Source organism: Symphalangus syndactylus, chromosome 2 (genome assembly GCF_028878055.3).
Source record: "Symphalangus syndactylus isolate Jambi chromosome 2, NHGRI_mSymSyn1-v2.1_pri, whole genome shotgun sequence".
NCBI lineage: Eukaryota > Metazoa > Chordata > Mammalia > Primates > Hylobatidae > Symphalangus > Symphalangus syndactylus.
The window spans coordinates 99406829-99414689 of NC_072424.2; the positions used below are offsets into that span (position 1 = coordinate 99406829).

General features: G+C 38.1%; 1 non-coding gene across 1 annotated transcript; it reads right to left on the bottom strand.

Annotated features, from left to right (window-relative positions):
* Positions 1–2449: 2449 nt before the first annotated feature.
* On the bottom strand, positions 2450–2632 carry LOC129478214 (U2 spliceosomal RNA). Its single transcript, XR_008656358.1, has one exon. It is a non-coding gene; the product is annotated as a U2 spliceosomal RNA (small nuclear RNA).
* Between the last annotated feature and the right edge of the window lie 5229 nt (positions 2633–7861).

The following is a 7861-nucleotide window of genomic DNA, read 5'->3' on the forward strand; positions in this document are numbered from 1 at the left end:
CTTGATTCCAACAAGGGAAAGTTAGAATTTTTTTTTCTTTTTGCTCCCCAAGAAAAGTATATAAGTGGATATTTATAACCAAGGAGCAGGCTGGAGGTCAGTGGATGGGAAATTACTAGGAGGAGACATCAAGGATTAGGGGATCTCTGGCTCTACTGACTTAGTAGTTTTATTGCTGAAGGCAAGACGGTGAGATCAGATATCAAGGGTAGTTAGAGACCCCGATATCAGGGGTGGGGAATTTTTGGTAAACTGGCTAGCAGGATTTTTGATCTCACAGTTCCACAAAGATGGAGAGGGACCCTGAAGGTTGGTCCTAGTCAGAAAGGACTGGAGAGCCTCTCTAAAGTTTTGGTCAAAGGACAGAGTCTTTGACAATATCAATAGTATATTAATATTTAAGAAAAGGGAAGAAGGGCCACTGGCATTTCTACATTTTTCTATCCTTTTAGTCTGTTTTTATTCACATATGAAATTTTCTTTTGAAAATTTATTGAACTTTTGACCTTTCTTTCACTCTGGTTCTGTTGTCATTCTTCTGTGTTCCTCTTTCTTCATTTCATCATAATTTACCCACTCATGATCACAGTATTTCCTTTTAATTCCCATATAGTATTTACAGCACCCATCATTTTGGTGATACCACACAAATTCTCTGAGTATGTGATTAGGGAATAGAGGGTGGAGGGAGCTCTTCTAAGATTTCAAAGCCTCATTTTGTAATCTGCCTGACTCTGCAACCCTTCAATTCACACAGTTGAGGCCATTTAATTCCTATCTGTAAATTCAACTCAACCTCTCAGACCAATCACCCTTGGGTAGTTTGAATTTAAAAAAAAAAACTTGGCAATAATGTCATATCAAGTGAGCTTAGATCCTTGTTCTCAGTCTTTGTTTTACAGATAAAATATATAATTATTCTTGTTACTGAATTACTTTGAAGAACTGGTTCCTTTTATTCTCCAATAACTGGTGATGAACTCTGTATGTATGCTGTTGTGTCTCAGTTCCCCTAAAATTGGGAGTGAGGAGTTTAGCTTGGTTATTCATGTCTTGTCCCTTCAACCCATTTGGTATCTGAGACCACATCTTGTGTTAAGACCTCCATGACCTGATCCTGCCTCAGGGAGAAGCAACTTGATTAAATTGAGATAAATCATTAAAAGCAAAAAAAAAAAAAAAAAAAAAAAATGTATTTGCCCTGTTGGAGTAATCAATTACTCATGAGGATGGTTTTAGAATTGGTCTATTGGAAGTAAACCAGACATTAACTCTTCACATCTAGGTCTTAGGTTGGAGAAAATAATGAACCTCTATTCTTCACGTTTCTTTCTGACTTTTGAGTATTGCTATAGAAAATTAAAACAAAACAAAACAAGAAAAGTCCAGGATAACTACTACTTGTTAAATTTATAGTTAACCACTTCACTTGGACCATGAACACTGCTGGACAATGTTTTCTTTTTCCCAAGCAAGTTTATCCTTCTGCTCTTCATTGTGGTGATTTCAAGACTAGTGAATTTCCCTCAAATATCTGACTTCAGCTATATTTCTTCTACCTCTCATATCCTTTTCTTCAGTGGATCCTCATAGAGAAAAGAGAAACCCTCAGATAGAAACTTTCTCAATATGCCAGCACCAAATTTGCACACTGCTATGCAATATTACCTTTCTGCCTTTCCTCCCGTTTTAATGGAAAAGGTTTGCCTCCTCCTCTCTGAGGCTACTCCCCCTATCTCTGCACTGGGTTTGAGAATTATCCTCCCTTTTTTTGAGTGTCATTGATTTCTAAGCAAATGCACTCTTGTGATCTTCCTCTTAATTCTCAGACTACTTCAGTATTTTTTGTTGACTGCTGCTTTTCTATCCATTCACAGAAAGGTTATTTTACATCAGGGCTCCATATTCTACCCCATTGTCCACAAGTAATCTTTTTTTTTTTCACACTAATTGTGTAATTTTCTAAGGCTGTCTATTCGTTTTATTTACCTGAGGTTATTTGCATGATAGTAAAAATTGCATACAATAATAAGAGTGAAGCTGGATGGGCTAGGTGGTTCACACCTGTAATCATAGTACTTTGGGGGGCTGAGGCAGCTAGATTGCTGAGCCCAGGAGTTAGAGACCAGTCTGGGCAACATAGAAAACCCTGTCTCTACAAAAAAATACAAAAATTAGCCAGGCATACTGGTGTGTACCTGTGGGCTCAGCTACTTGGGGGCCTGAAGTGGAAGAATTGCTTGAGCCTGGGAGTTCAAGGTTGCAGTGAGCTGTGATCATGCCACTGCACTCCAGCCTGGGCAACACAGCAAGACCCTATCTCCAAAAAAAAAAAAGTATGAATTACTTGGATAACATGTAAAACTTTTTATAAGAAACTATGTAAACTAAGTAATCTTTATCTCCTCTCACAGCTTCTGTATTATCTATCTGTTTGTGTGTGTGTGTGTGGTGGTACTGCAATACCAGGAGGTACTGCAATACCAGGTAGATGTATGGGATGGATGGAGCAAGCTTATATTCCATCTCCCTGCTCAAAAATACATTTAATATATTGTCCTTGAATAGAGGACATATCAGATTTTAAGAACAGATACCACATTTGATCTTAGCTAAAAGACCAAGAAGAGATTATTTATATTGTGAAACCTCTCAATTAAAAATTTCTAATTCAAATCTTTCTTGTGATCTCTAGTCATATAAACCTAAGAGAATGATTTATACATCCAGTTTGCTGGCTCACAAGGAATCTCAACTTCAACTTATCCAAACCTGCATTTATTAATTTCTCTTCCCAATCCCCACTAAATTATCTGCTCCTTACCCTATGTTTTTTTCTATTTAATATCCGACTTGCTTAAGTCAGCAAAATGGAATATCTTTCTTTACTACTTCTACTTTTCTCCAGCCTCCATCATGTTAACTTGAGAGTGTGTGTGTGTGTGCGCATGTTTGTCAAGGTGGGTATCTAACCTGATCACTCAGGTCATGTCCCTTCACTCAATTTGGTAGCTGAAACCGAATGTCTTCAAACAAGTTCTCTGTGACCTGATACTGCCTTCAGGGAGGAGCAACTTGATTAAATTGAGATGAGTCTTTAAAAACAACAAAACTTTTCTTACCCTTTTAGAACAACTCAGTTATTCAAGAGAATGAGTTTGGAATTGATCTTGTTGAAATAAGCCAAATATTTCCTCTTCGCATCTAAGTTGGAGTTCGGAAAAAGTAATAGACCTGCATGCTTCACATTTCTTCCTAAGCCTCTGAACATTGCTGCAGAAATTTAAAACAATTCTTAAATTTCTTAAGCCCGTGCAAGAGGCAGTGCCACTGCCTTGGTTCCTGTCGCTTCCTCAATTCCAGATACATTTGATGTCTCTCTACCTTTTTACTTTTCACTTCAATTTGTAAGTTCCAGTTTAGGTGTCTGTTTTCTTCTGCTAGTTTGGCTAGTTTGTGATCTTCTTTGGTTAGAACTGTAATTATCCATCTTTGTATTTCTAGTTAGTAACTTGTTTCAGTGCCCGGAGCTCATAAGGGAGTAAATAACTGAACAATTGAATGACTCCCCCTAATATTCAGCCACCCTGAACTCCACCTCCTCCCTGCCTTTTGGAAGACTGCCTGTGTATCTCATCTCTAGGTCCCAAGTATATTTAGTTTAAATTATCTGGATGCTTGCTAAAAGTAGGATTGCCTATTACACAGATTCTACTATCTCTCAGCTCAGTTTTGCTAACATGTACATTTTGGACTTCCAGACTCTCAAACTGAGTGCCCATGACCTGTGGAACTATGTGTGTGATTACAAGAACATAAATGTCCTGTGTTATGTCGGTTTGGGCCACTTTTTAGTTCTTTGAGACAAAATATTTATATTAAAACAGGAAAATATGCAGCTAAAGCAAAATTTGGGGTAATTTTAAAAGCAAAGTATAAGATTTCAATGCATGAAACTTAAAAAGTATTTTACAGTGGGATGGGACAGTCTCTGCTAAATCCTCATATCCCTGAGGATATACCTTTCCTTCTTCTGTTTTGAGATACTGAACTTCAGATGTTAAGTCTGAAAGCACTGTAGGTAGGTGGTGTGTGTGTGTGTGTGTGTGTGTATGTAGAAGGAAGGTTTTCCATGAAGATTCTACAGAAAGGATTTTTGAGTTTTGGCCTAAAAAAGTAACATTAAGGAAATCATAAAACCTCTTCAGAGTTTAGCACACCAGGGATGGCACTAACTGGCTGTCCAGTATCAAGATATAATTGTTTTAATAAAGGAAGATGAAATATCTTAAATCATCCTTCCCAGCAGCCATTATGAAGCCAAATGCCTCACTGCCCTACTTATTAGTTGCTTGTAATGGGAATACGGGAGTAATCTGTCCCACATGAAGCTAGAAATCTCTCTTGGTATGTCTAGATTTAAGACAATAGGATTTGAATATTGTCGTATTAATATATAAGTAAAACCAACAGAGCATCACAAAATTAGCATTAGTAATCTTGTTTAAGGAATGTCCCTGAGGATTTAAAAATCCCTTTAGAGAAATCATAAGGCATGCTTCTATGTTTTTCTGTCATGGGTAACCACAACAGAGATTGCATGTGTTCCATAATTTTTACCAAAAGAAACAGATGGAGACCTGAATTTTGAGGGTTTTGTTTTTAAATGAATCCCTACGTCGCAAATGAGTTAGATTCACATATATTAAAAAATATTCATTTTTCTTCCATATAAGACTAACTAAGCATGAATTTAGCTGCCTTTTCAATTTTTACACAGAAGTATTTTAGGTTCATTCAGTTTTATTTATTTATTTATTTTTCTAAGGAAGAAGTCTGTGAGGATTTAGTAGAATCCAGAGAACACTGACTAGCTGAATACTGAAAACGTCCTCCTTCAACTTGGTTCTTGGTTTTCAGTATTCATTAAATAAGGGGGCCATGCACTATCTCCAGTCTTTCTATCTTAAATAAGCTGTGATAGTATTGTAATAAACAAGGCTCTAGATGGAGGTTTTCCAAATGCAGGTCAGATGAACAGGTGATACCTCTTGTGTTTAGATTTGTTCAGTAAAGTTTACATTGTATGTGTGTGTTAGAGTATGTATGTGTGTGTGAGTGTGAGTATGTGTGTGTGTGTGTATAACATATATTTATTTATTTTCATTTTTATTATTATCTTTTTCTTTTTTTGAGACAGAGTCTCACTCTTTCACCCAGGCCAGAGTGCAGTGGCGCCATCTCGGCTCACTGCAAGCTCCACTCCGGGGTGCACGCCATTCTCCTGCCTCAGCCTCCCAAGTAGCTGGGACTATAGGCGCCCACCATGGCGCCCAGCTAATTTTTTGTATTTTTAGTAGAGACGGGGTTTCACCGTGTTAGCCAGGATGGTCTCGATTTCCTGACCTCGTGATCCGCCCGCCTCGGGCCTCCCAAAGTGCTGGGATTACAGGCGTGTTATCTTTTAAATAAAGACAAGGTCTCACTCTGTTGTCCAGGCTGGTCTTAAACTTCTGAGCCCAAGTGATCCTCCCGCCTCAGCCTCCTAAAGTGTTGAGATTACAGGTATAAGCCACCACTACTGGCCTATTTATTTATTTAGAGACAGGATCTTGCCCAGATTCTACCTCACTGCAGCCTCTACCTCCTGGGCTCAAGCTATCCTCCCACCTCAGCCTCCCGAATAACTGAGACTACAGACAATGCACAATCACATCCAGGCGATTTTTAAATTATTATTATTATTTGTAGATTGGGGGTGGGGGGTCTCATTATATTGCCGAGGCTGGTCTCAAACTCCTGGGCTCGAGAAATCCTACGGCCATGAGTCCCAAAGTGCTAGGATTACAGACATGAGCCACCATGCCTGGCCATCATGTATTTATATAAATTTATCCAATGAAAATATATCAACATAAGAAGGTTCAGGCAAAGCTCTTTAGTTTTTGATAATTTCTCTTTCTGAAGATATTATTTAAAGAGTGGAAAAGGTAGGAGATAAAATGTGAAACAAATATGGTTCTTAGATCTTAAATATCTTCACCAAAACAGAGCAAAAGTGTTAGAAAAATCTTTTTGCTCATTGTTGGCTAACACAAGTTAGGATTTACTTGAAATAAGTCTTGTGTTCTTATTTTGTTGTGTCTAGACAACCAAATTCTTTACTGTAATTCAAAGAATGTACAGCCAGTGTTGATGACATAATAAAAGGGGAAAAGAAATGTAATAAATTTCCAAATTATCCTTCTTAAACTCACTGAAAAAGAGTCTAAGGATAATTTTTATTAAATGTACATTCACTTCTTTGGAAATATGTCAAGACTATTTAAAAACACACACAAGGCCGGGTGTGGTGGCTCATGCCTGTAATCCTAGCACTTTGGAAGGCTGAGGTGGGTGGAAGGATCACTTGAGGCCAGGGGTTTGAGACCAGCCTGGGTAACATAGCAAGACCCAGTCTCTACAAAAAGTTTAAAAAATTAGCCAGGCATAGTGGTGTACATGTGTAGTCCCAGTTACTTCAGAGGCTGAGGTGAGAGTATTGTTTGAACCTCTAGGATTTGAGGTTACAGTGAGCTATGATAGCGCCACTGTACTCTAGCCTGGGTGACAGAACAAGACCCTGTCTTAAAAATAAATACATAAATACATAAATAAATAAATAACACACACACAAATGATTATGGGCTACAATCTGAAAGCCTTGGTAGAGTTTATTTATACATAATTTAAAAATAAATGTGTGTACAGAAAATATTTCTGTGATTAAATAGTAACATTAAAACAGTAATACTTCAACACTGGCAACAGGTTCAGATGAGTTTTGTGGATCAAACCAAAGATTCTTGGTAAGAAACATCAGTAAATTATAAATAGCAAGATAAAAATAGAAAACCATTAGCCCAGCAGGAGCTGTGTATGTGGGAGAGAAGAGAGCAAATTTGAAGCTGCATACATACTACAGATGACATTAAAAATCTAGTTTATTTAAGAAGAAAACTGAATACTAAAAGAAAATGGTATTTGAAACATTTTAATGGTATACCTGTGGACTTTTTTCTACAGTGATACAGTAGGTTTTATTATCTGTCACTTACGTCAAATAGAACAATGCAATAAGAATGACCTGTGATGATAATGAACTGCTCTGAAAAATCAGCCTGGTAAATTAACTTTTATGTTGACAGATCTTTCTTAGAAGTCAGTCTCTTTGCAGACTAATCTAGGCAAGGTTTCTTGTAACTCCCTCCCCACCCTTTCCTGTAGGTCATTGTTCTTAGAGGGAGTCACTAAAGGAAGTTCATCCTTCCTTAACCTTGTACTTTAGCTATGGAGAGAAAAGATGAGGACATTTTTTTTTCCTTTTGTATGTTTGTAAGCTTCCCTGAGACCACAGTGGAGAACTGGGCTGAGGTCAGTGATGAAGAAGGCAAAAGCGACTATTAAAATAATGGTAGTCAGCTGGGTGCGGTGGCTAACACCTGTAATCCCAGCACTTTGGGAGGCTGAGGCAGGCGGATCACCTGAGGTGGGGAGTTCAAGTCCAGCCTGACCAACATGGAGAAACCCCGTCTCTACTGAAAATACAAAATTAGCTGGGTGTGGTGGCACATGCCTGTAATCCCAGCTACTCAGGAGGCTGAGGCAGGAGAATCGCTTGAACCCGGGAGGTGGAGGTTGCGGTGAGCTGAGATCACGCCATCGCACTCCAGCCTGGGCAACAAGAAATTCCGTCTCAAAAAAAAAAAAACCTCTGTCTCAAAAAACAAAACAAAACAATAATAATAATAACGGTAGTTGTAGTAAGCAGCAATCTTTTCCAAATCTCAGAGTATCTCCCATAAATTACTACATTTCATTC